At 29.7% G+C, this 21,269-nt stretch overlaps 2 long non-coding RNA genes across 2 annotated transcripts in view; one reads left to right on the top strand and one right to left on the bottom strand.

The window, feature by feature from the left end:
- Window positions 1-17,290, bottom strand: part of LOC107443633 (uncharacterized) — a 41,652-nt gene extending 24,362 nt beyond the window's left edge. Inside the window, exon 1 of the long non-coding RNA XR_011638360.1 lies at window positions 17,178-17,290. This is a non-coding gene — a long non-coding RNA (uncharacterized lncRNA). The remainder of the gene's footprint in view (window positions 1-17,177) is intronic.
- Window positions 1-21,269, top strand: part of LOC107443632 (uncharacterized) — a 44,696-nt gene that overhangs the window by 2,057 nt on the left and 21,370 nt on the right. The gene's annotated exons all lie outside the window — the stretch shown is intronic.

Below are 21,269 nucleotides of genomic sequence, written 5' to 3' on the forward strand. Positions count from 1 at the left end.
TTCATATGTCTATAATTTTCCTTTGTTTTATCTTCATTTTGAACTTATCTAATGAGTTCTGTTTACTTGCAGCTTAAGCGCAATAAATGAAACTTATTGTTTTTCTTAACTTTCTTCGTGTTTTCTTGTTTTTATTTATTTTGCTGTATATATATATATATATATATATATATATTATTCCAAAACTAACCCAATCACTAAAACGTTACTATCTTTAAGATGGATTGCAAAAGAACCGTTAAATGCCATTCAGTTAAAAATATATGATGACGTTTAAACGGTTAATGCCCGTTTACAAAATTTAGTCTATATGTGAAAAACACTTATATAAAAAAGTAGAAATACATAACTGCTTATATTAAGTTATAGATCCAAATTAAAATAGTGGTAGGATAATTATATTTAGATCAAATGAGGTATTTAATCCCTAATTACTATGAAATGTTAACTATTTTAGTAATTGTATTTAGTTCTAAAATAATAAGAGTGTTATTTTCAAATTAAAGTGCGATCTATTTAATTTTCTTAATTAGTCGACTGATGAGACGATATAATTTATTACAAAAACTCCATATGGTTAACCAAACTGAATTTGGGAAATATCTCTATTCAAGAAGTATCAGATTAAATGTACCCTAAATGAATGATGGATTGCTGACTTACAAATTACTTCAATATTTATAGCATCATACTTGCTATTAGTAGGCTGATCATCATAAATAACGCACCAAAATCTTTTAAACTTGACCAAGCGGATGTAAAAAGAAAGTTAGTCAAAACAAATCATATTTACAAAATATGAATGGCAAACAAATAGAATTTTTTTGAAGACCCCACAATATGACCCACATTTAGAATACAACATTCTAATGAAGGACTTTTACTGGAAATGATCCTTGAAATGAAGACCTGTATTTCATTTAATGATTCTTCTATTTCAGTTGCAAAACGAGAAGCTTCATTTTGAAGAAAGTTGTCTCTTGGCAATGCTAGTGAGTTGGGGGAAAAAGTTCTTTGCTATAAATATGCCTTCAAGTTATGTCTCCAACGTATTTACTTATAAATATGCCTTCAAGTTATGTCTCCAACGTATTTACTTATTAATATGCTTTCAAGTTATGTCTCCAACGCATTTACTTAGTTTCGTATAGTGCACGAATTTCGGATTTTTACACAATCTCTTATTGATTGTTATGGAAAATTTGAAAGCTTATTTCTCGTTGCAGTGTTTCAGTCTATCTTATTGGTCCGAATTTGATTCACCACCGATCGCCTCAAATGAATTTAAAATTACATAGTTTACAGAAGTACTTATGATTGTGTTTTCTTTTCTTTTGACAGAAGCCATTGTTTTTATGGATGGGGGATTTTGAACTTTAATCCCTTCCCCTAAAAAAAACCGCTATTGCAAAAATGACACCCTTAGCACTATAAATAAGTTACTTCTTAAGAGCTTAATTAAAAATGAGAATATTTTGCCACCAATTTTTTTTAAAAATTCTTTTTGGTACATAAAATATTATAAAAACCGGTTTAGTGCTGCTTCACCATCTTATCACGGGACAAGTAAAAGTCAAATGAAAGAAAACTTGCAAACTGTTGTGAATTTCTACTTATTGGATGTGTATTATTAAATGTGTTTGCAAATTCAATCGTACCATGTTTTTACTTCCGGTGATAATTTCGATTTTGAAAGAAAATTTTCTAAATTACCACTCAAAACGAAAATTAAGTAATAAGTATTTACCGTAAATTAAAATATTACAAAAATAATTACACATAAAGGAACATCCATATTTCTAATTTAAGTTTTGAATCGTAATGTTTATAAGTAATAATTAAACAAGCGGAACATTAAATTCCTTTTTACTTCATAGACGCTTAATTTTTAGAACTAAATTTGGATTCCAATTTGAAATTATTTCACTTTACTCCCTTTTATATTAGATTATTATTCGTCTTAAAATCAATTGCTTACATTAACTTATATGCGCTAGAGATCTAATCATTAATAATGAAGCAGAAACTATAATTACCCTTAAACTAAATAAGTAAATTTCCTTCCTGTGAGCTACTACTTGAGAATACGCCGCATTAAGGGACGCCATACCATTTCTTTCATTTCAATAACTAATTTGAAATTTAAAGTTAAAAAAAAAGTGAGTTCAGACAAACCTAGAGTAAGCCATAAAGTTTCAAATACTGATAAGAAATTTACAGTTACCACGAGGGAAGCTTTTCGTCGCAAATTCTCTTTCACCTCAATAGCTAATTTAAAATTTAATGTAAAAAAGTGAGTTCAGACAAACCTAGAGTAAGCTACAAAGTTTCAAATACTGATAAGAAATTTATAGTTAACGCGGGGGAAACTTTTCGTCGTAAATTCTCTTTCTCCTCAATAACTAATTTAAAATTTAATGTAAAAAAAAGTGAGCTCAGACAAACCTAGAGTAAGCTACAAAGTTTCAAATACTGATAAGAAATTTATAGTTACCGCGGGGGAAATTTTTCGTCGCAAATTCTCTTCCACCTCAATAACTAAATTAAAATTTAATGTAAAAAAAAGTGAGTTCAGACAAACCTAGAGTAAGCCATAAAGTTTCAAATACTGATAAGAAATTTATAGTTACCGCGGGGGAAATTTTTCGTCGCAAATTCTCTTTCACCTCAATGACTAATTTAAAATTTAATGTAAAGAAAAGTGAGTTCAGACAAACCTAGAATAAGCCATAAAGTTTCAAATACTGATAAGAAGTTTATGGTTACCGCGGGGGAAATTTTTCGTCGCAAATTCTCTTCCACCTCAATGACTAAATTAAAATTTAATGTAAAAAAAAGTGAGTTCAGACAAACCTAGAGTAAGTCATAGAGTTTCAAATACTTATAAGAAATTTATAGTTACTACGGGGGAAACTTTTCGTCGCAAATTCTCTTTCACCTCAATAACTAATTTAAAATTTAATGTAAAAATGTGTGTTCAGACAAATCTAGAGTAAGTCATAGAGTTTCAAATACTGATAAGAAATTTATAGTTACCGCGGGGGAAATTTTTCGTCGCAAATTCTCTTTCACCTCAATGACTAATTTAAAATTTAATGTAAAAAAATGTGTGTTCAGACAAACCTAGAGTAAGTCATAAAGTTTCAAATACTGGAAATAAATTTTTAAAGTATCAAAATAAAAATAAAACATGAGAAGATAATTTAGGATTGCACAATGGAGAAGTTCCCCATCAAATAATTGCATTTGATATTTGTTGTTATATTGTTTGCATTTTGATATTTAGAAAAAAAATTCAGGTATTGAAGCTTCATGACTTAGTCTAGATTTGTCAGTAGTATGTCAGTAGTAGCTTTGTGCGAAACAAAACATTCACGCAATCCGATCAGATAAAACTAAACAAACAACTCTCCACGACTGTTCCAGAACCTGACAACAAAACCCGATCGATACTCAAACCCTCTGAAAATCCCCGTTGCCATCGGAATTACAAAACTTTATCACAACACCTCTCTCCCTATAGGAAAACGCCATATTAAACTGCACGCAACTGTTCCAAAACCTGACAAGGTGAAGCATATAGTGACCATATCATACTTCTTTTGTCTGAATTCACTTTTTCTTCACTTTAAATTTTAAATTAGTTATGGTGATGAAAGAAAATTTGCAATGAAAAGTTTCAACCGCGTTATGCAACGATTTGCCCCAAAATTAGATAATCGAAACCAGCAGGGAACAGGGAAGGGGTGACTTCGAATAGAAATCCTTATTTTGACCATGGTCAAACTCGAACGGTATTTTCGGGATTACTTATATCTAATTATACCTTTGCAAATACCCAAGAATCTCTAAAACTTTGTTACAATAAAAAGGAAACATAATTTATGTTAAATACGTTGTGCTTGTCTTCAAATCGTTTCATAAAATAGACAAAAAAGTAGATACTTAAATACTTATTATTGAAACAATATTCCCATGGTAGTTATATCTGGCGATAAATAATAAGGCGTGATACTTCCCCCGGTTTAGCTTCCCTTTATTATAGTTTGTCTAAAGTAAGAACTCCCCTAGGCATTCGTTGGGACCCGAGGTGGTGTCTATGGTAATGAGGTAAAAACTATTTCAAGTAGGGGTGTGGGGTCACTGTTTAGGACAGGTTTTAGCGCGGGTCGGCGAGTGAAAGGGAATTTTTTACTTCGTTCTATTGTGTAAGCCCTAGAGTGAAGAGAAGCTACCCTATCTTAAAGGAGCTATTCTTGTTTCCATAGCAGCAGACGGCCTCAGGATTTGTGGTGGAGGGAGTTCTTGCTGTAGACAAACTACAGCAACTCGGCTGTAGCAGGAATGATGGACTGAGAATTTAAGCTGTGATTTACCTCAGAGGGACACCCTTTAGACTTTAAATTGCAGAGAAATTAAAAAAATATCTATATTACAATGCATGCTTTAAAATATTTTTTTAAATGTCATTTTAACCTTGGGTGGTAAAACACAAAAATAAAAATTGTTTTATATATAAAAATCATGAACGTAACGAATATGATTTTAAATACATATTTTAAAGCATTAGACCTCTCGTGCCTACATATTCGTGACTTTATTCAAATAGTTAAATCTCGACCTAAAAAAAGAAAAAATTTGTTTTGGAAAACACTTGTTGATAAATATATAATTATGTTGTCATTTGAGTTTTCTGAACTATACATTTTATTGCTAAAGGAAATAACCCTTGACATATATCCTTGACATTCTATTGATCTGAATCAAGTTTCTTTATAGGAGGTTTAGAAGAAAACACGATTATCATCTATTTTAAAGATGTATTCTCTAAGTTTTAACTACAAAGTAATTTAATTTGCTATAAACTAGTCATAAAACAGAGTAAACGTCTACTCATAAAACAGATCTAACTGAAAAGTCATAAAAGAGTGCTTTTTCTCAAGAAACTATATTGAAACAATTTGATATTTGCTTATTATTTTTTAATTGTCCAGTTGTTAAATTTCGTTTACGGGTGGTTAAAGCTAATTAATAACTATTTACTGCTGTTGGGCTTCTCTAACGATGAAAATAATAATAAGATTTTGAGCAGAGAGACAATAGAATAAAGTGAAATTCTAAATAGGTTGAATAATGTGATTAATAAGCTGTAATATATACACGGTTCAACTTTTCGCCAAAAAATTGATGTCGATTTAGCTTCAACTAATATAATAAGAAACTTGGTGTGAAGGTCTACCACTGAGAGGCATTACTTTTTTGGTTGAACTTCGAACTAAATCCAAGGTTTTCGTTATACCCATTTTCTTAGTGAGACGTCTAACCAAGTTCAAGGTTTGATTGTTAACGAAATTTTAGGTGAAAGATGAGCCAAGATTTATGTATTGTTCAGAACAATTTTAAGGTGAAAGGTTGAACCACGTTTCAAGTTATAGTGTAAACTAGTTTTAAAGAAATATTGGTCTAAAAGAAAACCAAGGATTTATTTCAATGTTTAACAACAATAGTGCCTTTGGGAGCAGCGGTATAATTTTGCACCAAATTCTTGTATCGGTTAAAAGCTAATTTGATATTCATTTAGTTAAACGCTGTATTATGTTTTCTAATGTATATATCCAATTTTCTTTTTCCCATATTCTTGTAGTTTGACGTTACAAAACCCTTTTAAGTGTTAAATTTCACTAATTTATCGATATTTAATAAATTTATTATATTAATAAAAATATTTTTCATTAAATTAGCTAAAAAAGTAATGTATAATAAGTTGATTTCAATTTATAAACTTATTCTACCTGACAGGTATTTATATTTTTGTATGGTGAAATATTAAAAAGAGGAAGGGATGATATCACAATTTAGTAGTTATAATTCTGTTTGCTCAACTGATATAGTTTTGTTGCTTCTGAAGATACTAATAAGCTTTTAGAAATAAATAATTGATTAATTCAAGAAAATAAATATTTTGGAGCTCTTGGTAATATTTTTCCCCATTGTACTTTGAATTCTAAGTACACTGGGGTAGGAAATTTAGAGAATTTGCAGAAATTAAGAGAATTTGCGATTATCTCTAGAACTACTGCATCGATTTTAATAAAATTTGATATGTACATACACTGATACAATACAAAACAAATAACCATTCGTTGGAGTAGGAAGGTACGAAATTGCCACAGGACAATTCAGGCCATTTGCCACATGAAATAATGAACTAACTTATTTCAAGTATGAAATCACGCTGTCTGTAAGAGGGGACCATAACCCCCATAATCTATTTTTTTTGTTTATTCTGCAACCCCTGTTTTATACCATCCGACTTCAACGAATGTTACGCACGGTCATGCGTGTGTATTACAAGTGTTAAATGGTTATTTGTTTTGTACTGTATTACTGTATGTACATATCAAATCTCATTAAACTCGGTCTAGTAGTTCTACAGATAATCGACCAAATCTGTATATTCGCTTAATTTCTAACACCAGTGTATTTAATAGAAGAAAAACATATTGTTCTTGAATCTGCTTCGAATTAGTTTTAATCACAATTGTTCATCACTTCCCTTACAGCTCTTTAATTTTTCATTCATAGCGAAGCATCCTCAAAAGTATATTCAATTACTATCTATCATAGCTAAATATTTGAAACACACTTCTCCAACTTTTCATCTTAAACTAAGTTTTGCATAAAGACAGATTTTACTAAAACATAAAACACATTCAGAAGAAATAAAACTAGCTAATAGCGGTATTTTATTGCCAGAAATATATACAACATGTACAGCGACAAATCATTGACAGTAAAATCAAAAACCCAGTTACAACCATCATATCAATCTGATGTTATAATAAAATTTTTTTAACAAAATTCAATTTGTTTCTTCAATAATAGTTCAATGCAGTTCTCCCTGATCTATTTATTTTCTCCATGTTGCTATAAAAGTTTCATCTGCAAATAAATAAAAAGGTTAACTTTGAACTGTATTACAATATAATTATAATCCAAAGATTCAGAAAAGCTATATTTAATTTATTAACACAAGATTTGAAATTTTTCTGTTAAATCTATAAGTCAGTTTTAAATTCATTTCATATTTACCGTGTTAATTACTGTAATGCATATATACAGTGCATAAAAAAATTCACCTTGAATAACTTTTGATCTAGTGATCGGATGTTCACATGATAGGACTCAATCTTATTGGAGGTGACCTCAAATATGCTACTTAATTTAAGCAGACGAAATTTTAAGTTACGAAATCAGACAGAAAAACGTACTTTCTCAGAATAAACATATCGAAACAGTCACTCCCAAAATATATGGGGGTTGCAATGAGGGAGATATGGTCCCAATAGTTTAGTCAAGCGATCCAAAGGTAGTGTTGATTTTACTTTTTGCGTATTTCGTTATAACTCCAAAATTTTTTATCGGATTTGAAAATTTTTTGCACACTATTATAAAATTCGTTTATCCTAAAAAAAACTATTCAAAAAATAGCTTTTAGTAGATATTTATTACTTTTTATTATTTTATCTAATGATGGTCTAAAAATTTTTGAATTCAAAGTCAGTTACAATTTAAGAATGTAATTTTACATGGCAAAAAAAAGAAGAAAAAAAAAAGAAAATTGAGCAAAATCGGTTGAGTAGATCCTAAGAAATAGAATTAAAAAGAAAAGATATTTAAAATTCGATTACTCAGGTTTATCAATCATACAACAATTTTAAAGGCATATGCTCAATCGAGATCGTCATATTAAAAACATCGTCCATACAAAACAGAAATATTATGGTAGAAGCCTTACCTTGCAAAGGTTGAATTTAACTTTTATCTACTTCGATAGAATAACTTGCCCGTCATCCTCCATTATTCGGTTACGTTACACTAGAATCAGATTGAACCATCCAAATATGGTGAAATCTCTTTAACTTACTCCGGGACATTTTTAATTGAACTGATGTCTTCGTGAAATCTGCTGGTGTTTGCTTTTACGAGTTTTTCAGTGAAACGTTTATCTATTTTTTTAAACAGTGTATGCTCTTTAATTTATTTTTTTTCTTTAAAATGTATATTTTTTCAGAACTGTGTTTTCTCATGACTTAATAAAACTAGTCAAAGTTTGTAAAGTTTTGATAACCGTTTTAATACAATTTATTGACTCGGAGTAGAAAGTTTCAATTGCTCACAAAACTGAAATTAATTAAAACAAAGTGCACAGTTAAGTTGATAATTTGCTTTATTATCCATCAAAAGCTCAATATATCTAACACGACACCCATTTTGGTCGAATCTCAAAAATTACTCAAAAGGCTCCCACTCAGTGAAATCCACTTTTACTTGTGCAATTTATACATACATATTGTCTTTTAATTTAGGATTCCAGGGTTAGCATGCCATATACCATGTGAGGTTGGTATTTACCATGGTTTTTACTGTTTTGGGAAAAACCAGCTTTTTTTCCATGGATTTTACCGTCTTTACAAAAATGTTTTTTTCCTCAGATTTTTTATATGTTTTGTAAAAATAAAATATTTTTTACATCCTCAGAAAAATTTCTTATTGTTTATGCTATTTCTGTTAACACCTTAAAACGTACATTTAAGGCAATACAGAAAAAAAAGTTTTTTATTTTATTTTATAACCATCGCTGAACAGCAGACCCAATTTTTGGGTTTACGACTACTAATGTTCAACTCAATAGCCTTGTAATTTTGAACCAAATCTAGAAGATAAGGGATCTGTAACCTGGATCGAGTATTGGGAGAAATTTTGCATCGTGGAGGACTTGTTGATGGAGCTAACCCGCATTTGCGTTACAAGGAGAGGAAGGCCACAAGAAACTCTCATGGTTAGCCTGACGGCAAGGGGACTCTAACCAATGATCCGTCTACCAGTGAGGATATTTCACGTCAGCACTGTGGTCGGTGCATGCTGGATGCGGAATTAGTATCGACTGGGATTCGAACCCGGTTCGCCTCATTGGAAGGCGAACGCTCTATTCCCTGAGCCATCGCGGCTCTTAAACAATAGTTACGTTCACTAGAAAAATAGTCTTGTAAACAATGCAGTACAATATCTGATCATTTTAAGAACTAATGTTCTAAAGATTTTTGTGAGAGCGGAAGTTAAGTTTTGATTTTAAGTTTTGAATTCCCTTCGAAAACCTTAAGCAATATTTAGGAAACCTGCAAAATAAGGAACGTTTCTAAAGGTCCCGATATTCCCATTTGAAATATTATGTTCTGATTTATCCTTTTTACTTTATATGTTTCTGTTAAAGAGCGCTATTAAATTATGACTCATCTTTAAAATAATTATATTTAATGTACAAAATATGCATGTTTAAAACAAGTAAAAAATTACTAGTATTCCACTATTGCAACGATTATTTTGTTGTTGTTGAGAGAAATACCTTTTTTCGATATTACTCCAAATAAAGATAAATAAAAGTCACTGATATTTGCATTATTTTCCTCACTTTTTATAATCTGTGCTACTCTTTTATATGCGTTACATTGACTAGTTGACAAAATATCAGTGAAATACTAAAGGACAACTTATTTCCTGGTATGCTCTTCATATTATTACCTATAAAATATTTGTCAGTTCATATTCTGAAATGTAATATCAAGTTACACAACTAAATCTGTAACATGAGATAGTTTAAAAAAAATTAAACGCGAACAAAACGTTATACCTAATTGTCTGAATAGTAACTTTAATGCATGGCTGAGTAAATTAATTATCATGTTATTTCTGAAATTACTTTTAGCCTATATTTAGAATGATAAAGTTTTGAGAGTCATTACTGAATACCATTTATTGAACTCCAGCAGACTATATTTAACATTCAGTTTTATTAAAACATATTGCATATCGCAAATGATTTAGCTATTCAATCTATACTAGTAAGTGTTTCTGCATTCAAAATCGTATAGAATATATTATTTTCAAAGTTTCTTTCAGATAGTGTCGAGCAATAATTTTTATTCTTCTTTTTTAATTTTTGTTTCTTAAAGAATGAAAGTTAGGCATTTTTTATTGCTAAATATGTTTTTTTTTCTTACGTGAAGTGAAATTTATGGACTAAATTTGTTTAAGTTTAAATATTTTTGATGCAAAAGAAAGACTATAGACATGAAACAAAACGGAAATTGTAATAGGAAATGACAAGTAACAGCAAGTAAAATAAATATTAAGTTAAATAAACAGCGTTCTTTATATAACAGACTGTAAGTCATAAAGGGAAAAAGCATTTTTCTTTATTTCTGGTTAATTAAAACCTCAAGTTCAACAGCTAAAATGTTTTAATTTCTAAATCATTAAGCATTTTATCAGTTAAACGTGTAGTCGATGATAACCAATGAAAAGATACTCAATTTTCAGTTTGTATGCTTCATAACTTGCATCTTTATAAGGAATTTATTTATCTTCATAATGACATTTATTTATAGGCTTAGTCATATTATAGGCTTGTAAGCTATAATATATTTTACATTATGAATATTAATAGAACAGAAGCGACATTTTTTATATAATGGAAATCAAGGAAGATATCCCTGCGATGAATGCTTTTTTGGTTAATGGCGGGTACTTGGGTCTATTTCCCATTGGCCTCAGAAATGCCAGAATTGCTACTTTCTTATCGTTGCCCAGTGAGCACCTATGGCTAAGCCACGGCGGTGGAATAGCATCGCCCACGTCATACAACCATACCCCCGTTTATAGGGTGAGTTACATTTACACAATCACACAGAAGAAAGGACATAGAACAGAGAGAAAGAAACATCCATGACCTGAGCGGGATTCGAACCCGCAACCATCGGCTCCGCAGTTAGGCACGCTAACCACTCGGCCACCTGGTCGGCTTCATGTAATAGCAGCATACATTTNACACTTTTTGAATTTTAAATTTCTCATGAAACACGTAGAGAATTATTTTGTAACTTTAGAGATTTTTAGTTTCAGATTATTAGAGATTATTAGTTTAAAACTTTCAGAGGTTTCAGAGACCGACAATAAATTACGAAAGAAAACATGTATTTTTGAACACTCTATACTATATATATATATATATATATATATATATAAATTTCCAGTTTCATAAAATTGCAGCAGTTTGTGAGACAAGGGTGACAAAGAGTGTTAAAAGAAGTGTATCATCTCCCATTTAGGTCAAAATAAAACTATTCAAAATCAGTAAATTAAATTTTATTATTTGTTTTATCAAACGATATTATTTGTTCTATATTTCAGCAAAATAAGTACATTCTGATCATTATTATTATGTAGTAAAAGCTTGAAAATAAATTTTGAAATGGATCTATAACAGATGTTTTTAAAATTGCTAACTTAGTTTATATATGGTGTACTACTACCTGCAAAGAGAGGATAAAGAGAATAGAAAAGCTGGCTACGAAATAGAAAGGCTGGATATGAAATAGAATGGCTGGATATGAAATAGAAAGGCTGAATAGAAAGACTGGATATGAAATAGAAAAGCTGAATAGAAAGGCTGGATATGAAATAGAAACGCTGAATAGAAAGGCTGGATATGAAATAGAAACGCTGAATAGAAAGACTGGATATGAAATAGAAAGGCTGAATAGAAAGGCTGGATATGAAATAGAAAGGCTGAATAGAATCCTGGCTACGGTTATGATGAAACATAACGTGAATTCACGGATATCATTAATTACGTATGTAACACAGCAAGGCTGTCTATTGATTTACTGTGAATACCGTGATTTACAACAAATATCGAATTTACGATAATTATCAAGAATGATAACATAGTAATTATTATCACCAACAATAAATAACAGGTACGACAATATCGTGAATATTTCCGTTACCGAAAATTATTGAATATGATTTTATCGTGATTATAATTGATACTATAATATCGCGGATATTAACGATAACTATAATTATCAAATATAATCTAATCGTAAGCTCTGATAAATTTCATTTGGGTAATATATTAAAGTAAAAATATTGTTAATCAGTTAAATTGGGAAAAACATCGTACTAAATTTTTATTTTATTACAATATATTGCGGTATTACAATTTGGATATCAAGTCTTCAATATTTTTAATTTTCAATCAGTTTAACTCTCAGTTTCATTGATAAGTGCTAATTATGCTGATTTGCAGAATGTATTAAATTGAAAACGCACTATTAGTGACATTATCTTGTATTGAAATGTTTCCTATAATTACCATTGTGAAACATTGAGTAATATTTTTATTAGGGCCTTGCCTAACTTTTCTATGTTCTTGGAAAATAATTATTGGACTTGGAATATCAATCTTGAAATATTAAAAATTCTTTGCTTCCATTTTTATTCATTTATTTTTTTAAGCAAAAATTAATGATTCTTTCAAGGTTTATTTTGTCACAAGCAATTTATTTATCGCATTTTCTTTAACCATAGTGATGAGGTGCAAAATTTTTTTTTTTAGTTATCGTATTGGCATTGATTCGATAAATATAGAAATAATTTTGTAAAAAATATTTTAATTTCGATAAAGTTAGATGTATTAATTGATTACTCTAATTAAAAGAAATCTGCAAGATTTCTTTTTTTTTGTATGAAAATATAAAAAAATTGAGATTAAATTTATAATTTTACTGTGTTTTCTTTTTCAGCTTTAATATAAATATAGAATTCTTTTAGTTTATGCGAAATAGTTTTTACCATTACATGAAACCTTATACAGTTGCCAAACCTGCTAAGATTTTAATTATTACAAATATTAACTATAAGGTCAGAGTCATTTTCGCATATTTGTAAATTTAATGTCCTTCACTAAAAAGGCAAATTAAACAAGGAACCATGAACGTATGCTATTTTTTTAATTAATTTAATTTCACTGTTCACTTGTTAAATTGCCAAAACAGTAATAAAAGTTGTAAATGTGAATACCAAAATTTAACCTAACCCAAAACTTTCTTATTCGAATTTTTCTTTCCAAGAAATGGAAAAATTTGAAGCAACAACAAGATCTAGGTTTCTTTTTTTTTTTCTATTTTCAATACATCGTGAATCATAAGCATAAAGGAAAAAATTCATTAGTTATTTTTATTTAAATATATTCCCAATTGGTAAACGTCATTTTCAAGATAGGTAAGTTTTTTACTAGTATCTCTTCAATTACCATAATTATCACTGTACAATTATCAAACTGATAAAAGTGCAGAAACACATTTTCTTACACGCACTTTGTTTTATAACCACCGGTGAACAGCCGACCCAATTTTTGGGTTCACGACTACTAATGTTCAATTTTGAACCCAATCCAGAAGACTAGGGAACTTCTGGATCAAGTATTGGGAGAAATTTGCCATCTTGGGGGACTTTTTGATGGAACTAACCCGCATTTGCAACTAACCCGCATTACATAGAGAGGAAAATCACGTATATCTCCCAGGGTTAGTCTGACGTCAAGGGAACTCTAACCTATGATCCGTCTATCACTAAGGATATTTTATGTCAGCACTGTAGTCGGTGCGTGCTGGGTGCGGAATTCAAATCGACCAGTCTTCGCTGAGATTCGAACTCGGTTAGTCTCATTGGAGGGCAAATGCTTCATCTCCTGAGCCCCCGCTGCTCTTGTTACTTGCATTGTGACATTTTTAGTTTTTATAAGCAAAAACTATTTAAATTTACTTTTTTTTAAACTCAAATTATAGTGATTATTATCAAGGTGATAATCAGCTGAGTGTTTTAAGAACATAGTAATAAAGACATTATACGAAAAATATATTTAAATTTGCTTTGAATAATATATTAAAAACTTTGAGACTTTATTCAGAGTAAACAAAAAACTCGCTTTTATTTTGTCATAATTTAGCCCCAAGTACACTTAACATAAAAATGCTTAACAACAGTATATAACAATTAGCTTGATAATATATAAGGTAAATTTATATAACAATAAGCTTGTGACTAGAATCGAATACCTTTATTTATATGAAATAACTGCAAAAATTTTGCTCAAATGCTCATGGAGATATGGATATTTTAATTTAGAAAAAAAAACTAATTTAGTTTGTTTTTCGTTTCCTTATATATCTGTAAAAGCATTCAATCAAATGAAAAAAAAAATTTGAAGCAATTTTTAATTAATCTCAAAAATATCATTTAAAAAGTTTGAAAAAATGTTTTGTTTAAAATTACGCCAGATCTGAGCAATAAACTTCTTTAAACTCTGATTTCTCAGGAATTATTTGACCGATTTCGCTCAAATTTTATATTTTGCCATTTTAAATTGCATATTTTGAAATGATGTAAAAAGTTGAACACATTACCGTTCAAAAGCTTTTCGACAATTATTAAATAAAATAATGAATATTTAATAAAAGTTATATTTTACATGGAATTATTTTAGGATAAGCAGATTTTATAATTGTGTTTAAAAATGATTCAATTCGCTTAAAAAGTTCTCGAGATAAAATGAAATGCGCAAAAAGAAATTTAACATTAAAGGGTCCAAGCTTTGGATCATTCTCCTGACCATATTTCCCTGATTGCGGTTGTATTTCGGGGATTAGAAGTCCGAATCCGTCGAAAAAAAGGTAAGTTTTTTCGGAGAAAGTACGTTTTTGTGTCATATTTTGAAACTTAAATTTTCGTCTGCACTAATTAATTAGCATATTTGAAGTCACCTCTTCGAACCTTTAAGATTGAGTCTTAGAACGTGAAGATCCGATCATTAGAAAAAGAGTTATTCAGGGTGGTCCGTTTTTTATTTTGCCCTCTGAACAAGCTCATTGTTATATTTTCTGGCACAGGGTGTTCAAAAATGCTCCTTTTTGTTTGTAATTTTTTGCCGATTCCCCATTCCTCTGGAATTCTTTAACTTTGTTGATAAGTATGAGAAATCGCATGATCTAAACACCTTTAAAGTTTAAAATAATTTTTTAAAATATTTTTTGAGAAATTTCAAACAAATGCCAAAAAAGGTGTCTCTTCTACTATTGCTGGGTTAGTATATCTACATGGTTGATTATTCATTAAAGTATTGCTAATTTCGATCAAATATTGACTGCAAGTACATTTGGGTATCAAAAAACAGTAAAATTCAAACAGTTTATTAAAGCTATAAACAAAGCAAACAATCATTGCTGATTTTTATCTTCATGTTAGTAAACACAGAAGCTTTTATTGAAAAAACCAGGAATTAAAATAAATAAATAAATCAATTTTAACACGAAAAAATCTTAACAGTTTCAAAAGAAGAAGTCTACATGCATTTTGAAAACTTCATTGAAAAAGTTATAATGTTTTTTTTTGTGTGTTTGAAAACGAGTTTTTGAAACTTGTACAAATTCATGTGTAGCAAGCAATTAAGCAATATCAAGTGTACCCTAAATTGCAAAGTGTTCGACTAATTACAAGTTCGTTCAAACTAAGTGGAAAGTATTGCTGAGAAAGCAAAATTACACCATTAAATCCTGAGGCATTAAAAAAAAGTTATTAAGTATTGTTTTTATAGCCAATATGTTATTACATGGGAAAGTCTGTTTATTATTTTGGGAAAAAGAAATTGGTAGTGGATAGTTTAAATTAAGAATGGTAAAAGCTTCATAATTTAAATTTCACTTTCATTTTTTGAACCCTCGTCTATATCACATTCCACATGCAAATAAAGATGTTATTTAATGTTAGTAAGTCTTGGTTGTCACGGATATCTTTTTGAAAACAAGATAGAAATAAAATGATTATACTCCCAGTGTTTTCCCTTTTCTCTCTATACACTTTCAGGTCTGTTCAAACTGCCTCTTAAATAGGGCCACAAGAAGTCCCAGGTGAACAGTTGAAAGAACAGGGTCAGAATCTAACTGCCAATCTAAAACGACGTAATTAACTTAAAATTGATTTATTAACTCATGTACTCCTGTATAATCAACTAAAGTAAAATTTAAAAAAAAAACTCAACTATGATTCTAATAAAATGACTCAAGTAATGTCAATTTAAAATTTGAATCAGAAATATGAACACAAATTTCTGCTTATTTTAAGACAGTTAAATAAATCATAGGAGAAACGTTCACGTACGTATTTTCAGAACAATATTAGTTCTCTACTATACGGGATGCTACAAAAAAATTATTTTATATGGATCTTTTAAATTTTGTACACTGCTAAATTTACAGTTGAGAACTGTCAGCTGGTGTGCCTGTAAAAATCTGTTTTTATTTCACAGAAAAATATTGTTATTCAAAAGCAGAAGCCTGTTGTTTAAGTTAGTAAGAACTTTTATGTAACAAAAAATTCTATGAATCAACTATATCAGCATTGTAGTCATTGCGAGCAGCATTTGTACAACCAGTCGACGCTGGAATTCGAACCAGGGTGACCACATTAGGAGCTCTGAGATACTGCAGCTCTAGTGTCTTCGTATGAAGAAAACTTTAAAGTCTTTTATTGAGATAATAGTAAGCGCATATATAGTGGTCCACCCGTATGAAAATGTCTTATCAAAAAGTTTTATCTTAAGAAATATAATCAATTTAGCAATAAATTCGATCCTTATTTATACCATGCTCAAAACCATGAAATAATTGCTGAAAAATAAAAGCAAGCATAGAAAATAATCGTAAAATAATTTTTTAAAAAATGTAGTAAGGTAAGCAAAACTGTATGATAAGAATTTGAACTGACGGTTTTTATCCGTTTTTGATTAGGATGAAAAACCGTTTTGTCAACAGTTTTAAATCTTTAAATATTCTTTGTCTATAAAAAGAAAGGGGATTTTTTCAATACACAGATAACGGATGAAAGCAGAAAAAATCTTAATTTTTCTTTAAATAGATTTTTTCTATGAAAAATTTGTTTTTCTTTTGTAGAATACACAGTCATATTTTCACTGTGTATACGTACCCTTAATCCTTTAAATTTTCTTTCCAATTAATCAAAATTTAATTTTTAAGCAGAACATGTTAGTTTCTGTGTAAATTATATTCCTTAAATCACTATTCACGCGCTATATCTGACTGGCGCAATTCATGTTCAAAACAATTTTTCTCTGACGTCACTGTATTAAAAATAAATAAATAAAATCAATTGAAATTATTTTTATTAAAATTTTATGAATAGACAGGACTTAAAAACCTATCAATTATATCAGTTAATTAAAAATTACAAAAGGATATATTACATTTAAATATATTTACCCTTTTTTAACGTAATTATTAAGGCATCCTTTTATTGAGTGTTTAAAAAACATGAACACCGGCATCTATTTCCTTGAACTTTCGTAGATGCCTGTTTCTGTTGATTGATAAACAGAAAGGGAAAAAACCTTTCTTAATCGGTGTTATGGAATTGAAACAATCGCTGTGATCTTTGTTTGATTATTGACATCGTTCAAAAAGCGAAGCATTTCAATGTTAACGTTTTTGTTTGTCCATGAAAATCCCTTAATATATTTCAGTTTCTTTCGGAAAAAAACAGAATTGTCCTTTATTAAATTGTGCAAATTAATATACTGAAATGTATTGACATTTCCTTTCTATGACACACGTGAACATTTTTCTAGAAAGTGTCAATTTTTGAATCTTAACAAGCAAAAGAATAAGGCAAATTATTAACAGCTATGAACGATTTTGTACTTATATTTTAATGAAAATAAATGTTTTTGATATTAAAGGAAAACAAAGTATTTAATATGTCAATTACATGTGTTCCTGGTTAGTTTAAAATTATGTATTTTAAAAATTGGATTTGTAAGGAAGTCAGTAAAGAGAAATAATATATGAATATTAAATCGAAAGGTTGTCAGGAAAGTCATTAGCGCCTTTAATTATATTTTTTAAATTGAAATAGGATGATAAACTTTTTAAATTGTTTTGACAAAAAAAAAACTTTTTGCAATTAAGAATTTGATGAATTTTTCAAACCGTGCACTTAATCTTTAAAAAAGCCAATTGAAAATCACATGATTTTAATTTTAATTGTATTTTTTAAATTGAAATGAGTTGATTGGAGATTTTTTTATTAGATTTTTTGGCAATTTTTAATTTTTCATACCGTGAACTTGAGCTCTGGAAAAGCCAATTATTAATCACATGATTTTAAATTTTAAATTACAATTGTATTTTTTAAATTGAAATGAGTAGATTAAATTTATAAATTTTTTGATGAAGAACTTCAAAAAGTATTCTAACGAATTCCATACCGCAGTTTAAAAAAAGAAAAGAAAAAATGAAAACACGTTGAAAATTAGAAGTTTATGAATTATTTCCCTGTTTCTCATCTTTTCAAATTTTTTTTTTCGTAATTATGAATTTTCCATACCGTGAACTTAAGCTTTTGAAAAGCCAATTGAAAATCACATGATTTAAAATTTTAACGGACTGCCATTCCAAATTTTTAGTTTTCTGAAGAGATTAGAGATCGAGATAAACATTTTATTCAGTTTTTTTTAAACATTTTTTAATTCGTTTATTTTTTATTTTATTATATATATATATATATATATATATANTTCTTATACCTTAGCAGGAACAAGGTATGTGATATAGGTCCTGTTAGCCGAAATATATTTCCCTGTAAACAATTCTGCTCACAATATATATATATATATATATACTTTTGGAGTAAAACCGGGTAAACCAGTTAACTGTCGAAAGTATTTTAAATATTAGAATTTCAGTGCAAAAAGTAGCAAATATTTCTATTTTCCATGATAATTTAAGAAAATTATGCGTTTAATTTACATTTGTAGTCAAGGTTGTACGAAAGGGGGAGGAGGGAAAGGGTCCTACCAAAATTCTGTGTCACAAATATAGAGTTTTTTATTTATAAGTCAGTTTTAAAAATATAGTGTGCAAAAAATATAATATTATTTTTTCAAAAGAAAATGACAGAGAATTTCTTTACAGCTATATAAAACCTTCAATTTTGTATAAAGGGTCTTCAAAAATTCTACAAAATATGAAAATAAGGCTTTTTGTACTTTAGTATAGTAGGGCCTGCAATAAATTTTGTACGAGGGTTCGTAAAACTCTTGTTCAGCCTTGGATGTTAGTTATCTTCTTCCTCTGCTGCTCTGCAGCTTTCGTAAGTCCAACATATACACACATTAAGGGAAGGGGGTTTACTCTGCGAGTAGAGATTATTGATACGTAACAGAACATTGCTATTTATCGGTCAAAATTTTTATTGTTTTTTAGTTAATGAATCTTTATTAAACGTATAATAAGCTGAACTAAAAACAATTTTGACAGCTAATGGCTCTAGTCAATGGCGGCTCAAAGTCACATTAGATCTAAAAATAATTTTTGCAACTAATATGACTATGAGCGGCTATTGCTCGGGGGATAGAGCGCTCGCCTTCCAATTAAGTGAACCGGGTTCGAATCCCAGCGATGACTGGTCGATGCGAATCCGCAACCGGCTTGCACCAACCACAGTGATGACGCGAAATATCCTTAGTGATACACAGATCATGGGTTAGAGTCCGTCTATGGACCACGGATCATGGATCTTTGCCGTCAGGCTAACCGTTGGAAGTTCTCGTGGTCTTCCATTCCATGTTTCGCAAATGCGGGTAAGTTCCATCAAAAAGTCTTACACGAAGGCAAATTTCTCCCAATACTTGAACCAGGAGTTCCCTTGTCTTCTCGATTGGGTTCAAAACAACATGTTGTACATTAATAGTCGTAAACCCGAAAATTGGGTATGCTGTTCAACGTCGGGAATAAAACTAATGGAACTAATAAATAAGGATAACTTAAAACAACAACACACTATGGTTAGTCTTACGTGATAAAATTACCAAATTTTATCTTGTTTATCAAATTTTATCATACATAATAAAACCATATTTTATTGCTAATTTTACCGAAATCATCACCAAATAGCTTCGGTTAAGATTACCAAGTTTCTTGGTGTTCCCATAGAGTCAGATACACGGTTAATTTTACCAGATTCTTATACTTTAGATCATACTTTTTTACTATGTGAAGAAATAATCAATACTTTCAGTGAGTTATTTTTCGAATTTTAGAGCAACAAAAAACGAGAGGAGTCAAATTGGCCCCATCCGTCTGTCTAGCTCATATCATTTATTTCTCACTTACAATGGAAAATGTCACTTTTCAATGTACACAGGTGGTGAATGTTGATTGCAATGATTTTAATTTAATATCAATATTTTCCTTTTACGCTAGAAAATGCAGATATTTCGATTTCATGGGAAATACATTGGGGGGACCGGAAAATAATGTCGTTTCGGTGCATTAATTATTCGTTAGTTTTAAAATCCAATTCCTTTTTTTCGATCCATTTCGATTCATTTTCGATCTGGCATTGAAAGGTTGTGGCAAATGAGGATGGAAACATTATTGATTAGAAGTAAAATCTTGATAAGAAATATCAAATGCACTGAAACGACATTACTTTCCGGTCCCCTTAATATAATATTTTTGCTAGCAACTGAATCTGTTACATTATTTGTCACCATTTGTTTTAACTGTTATATTATATAGCATTTGATTTTTTCTTAAAATTTTTCAATATTTAGTTTTTCTTAATGCTCTCACTTGTATCAGTAAATATATGCACCAGTATTTAATAAGTTGTTAACCATAATGCACTAATGGCATGATTGTAAGGAAGGAATAATTTTTGCTTCAATGCTCCCCATCAGCTCGGCATTTACATGCGTAAAAGCGAAGTTAGGATTTTTACTAAACATCCTGGTCAATAATTTAAGCGGTTATGTTGATGTTGACTTGCGTCAGAACATATCAAGAATCAGCAAATTTCGATGTTCAATGGTAATACATTAAAAAAAATTAAAATTTATTTAACAAAAAATTATGAAATTAATTTAGAACTTATTTTACAGTTTTTCAAGCAACTTTTAGTGGAAATAAAACAAAGGTTAGTAAATTTTTTTGGCGAGATTTTTTTCACCTAGAAGAAAATCATCAAAGTCAATAAATAATTATCGATTTTGACAAATTTTTATGAAAGCGGCATCATGTAACTTGTTAATTATAGAAAATTCTTTTCTTTTCTATAAAACTTACGTTCTGAATTAGCATAGAGGGTAAATAAAGGTTCTCCGATTGCAAACTCCCAGCAGTGTTTATTTGTCTATAGCACACTTTTAAATAATATGCGGAATGTACTATTTACTGTATCACCCCGTGACGAAAATAAAGGGGCCTTCGGGGACAGTAAAACGTGCCTCCTTTCACGAGAGTCGTTTTTGCTAGGTCATCAGGGTATATTCACCTGTATCCCATTGGGGTCCC

This window comes from Parasteatoda tepidariorum, chromosome X2, assembly GCF_043381705.1.
Source record: "Parasteatoda tepidariorum isolate YZ-2023 chromosome X2, CAS_Ptep_4.0, whole genome shotgun sequence".
NCBI classification, from domain to species: Eukaryota; Metazoa; Arthropoda; class Arachnida; order Araneae; family Theridiidae; genus Parasteatoda; species Parasteatoda tepidariorum.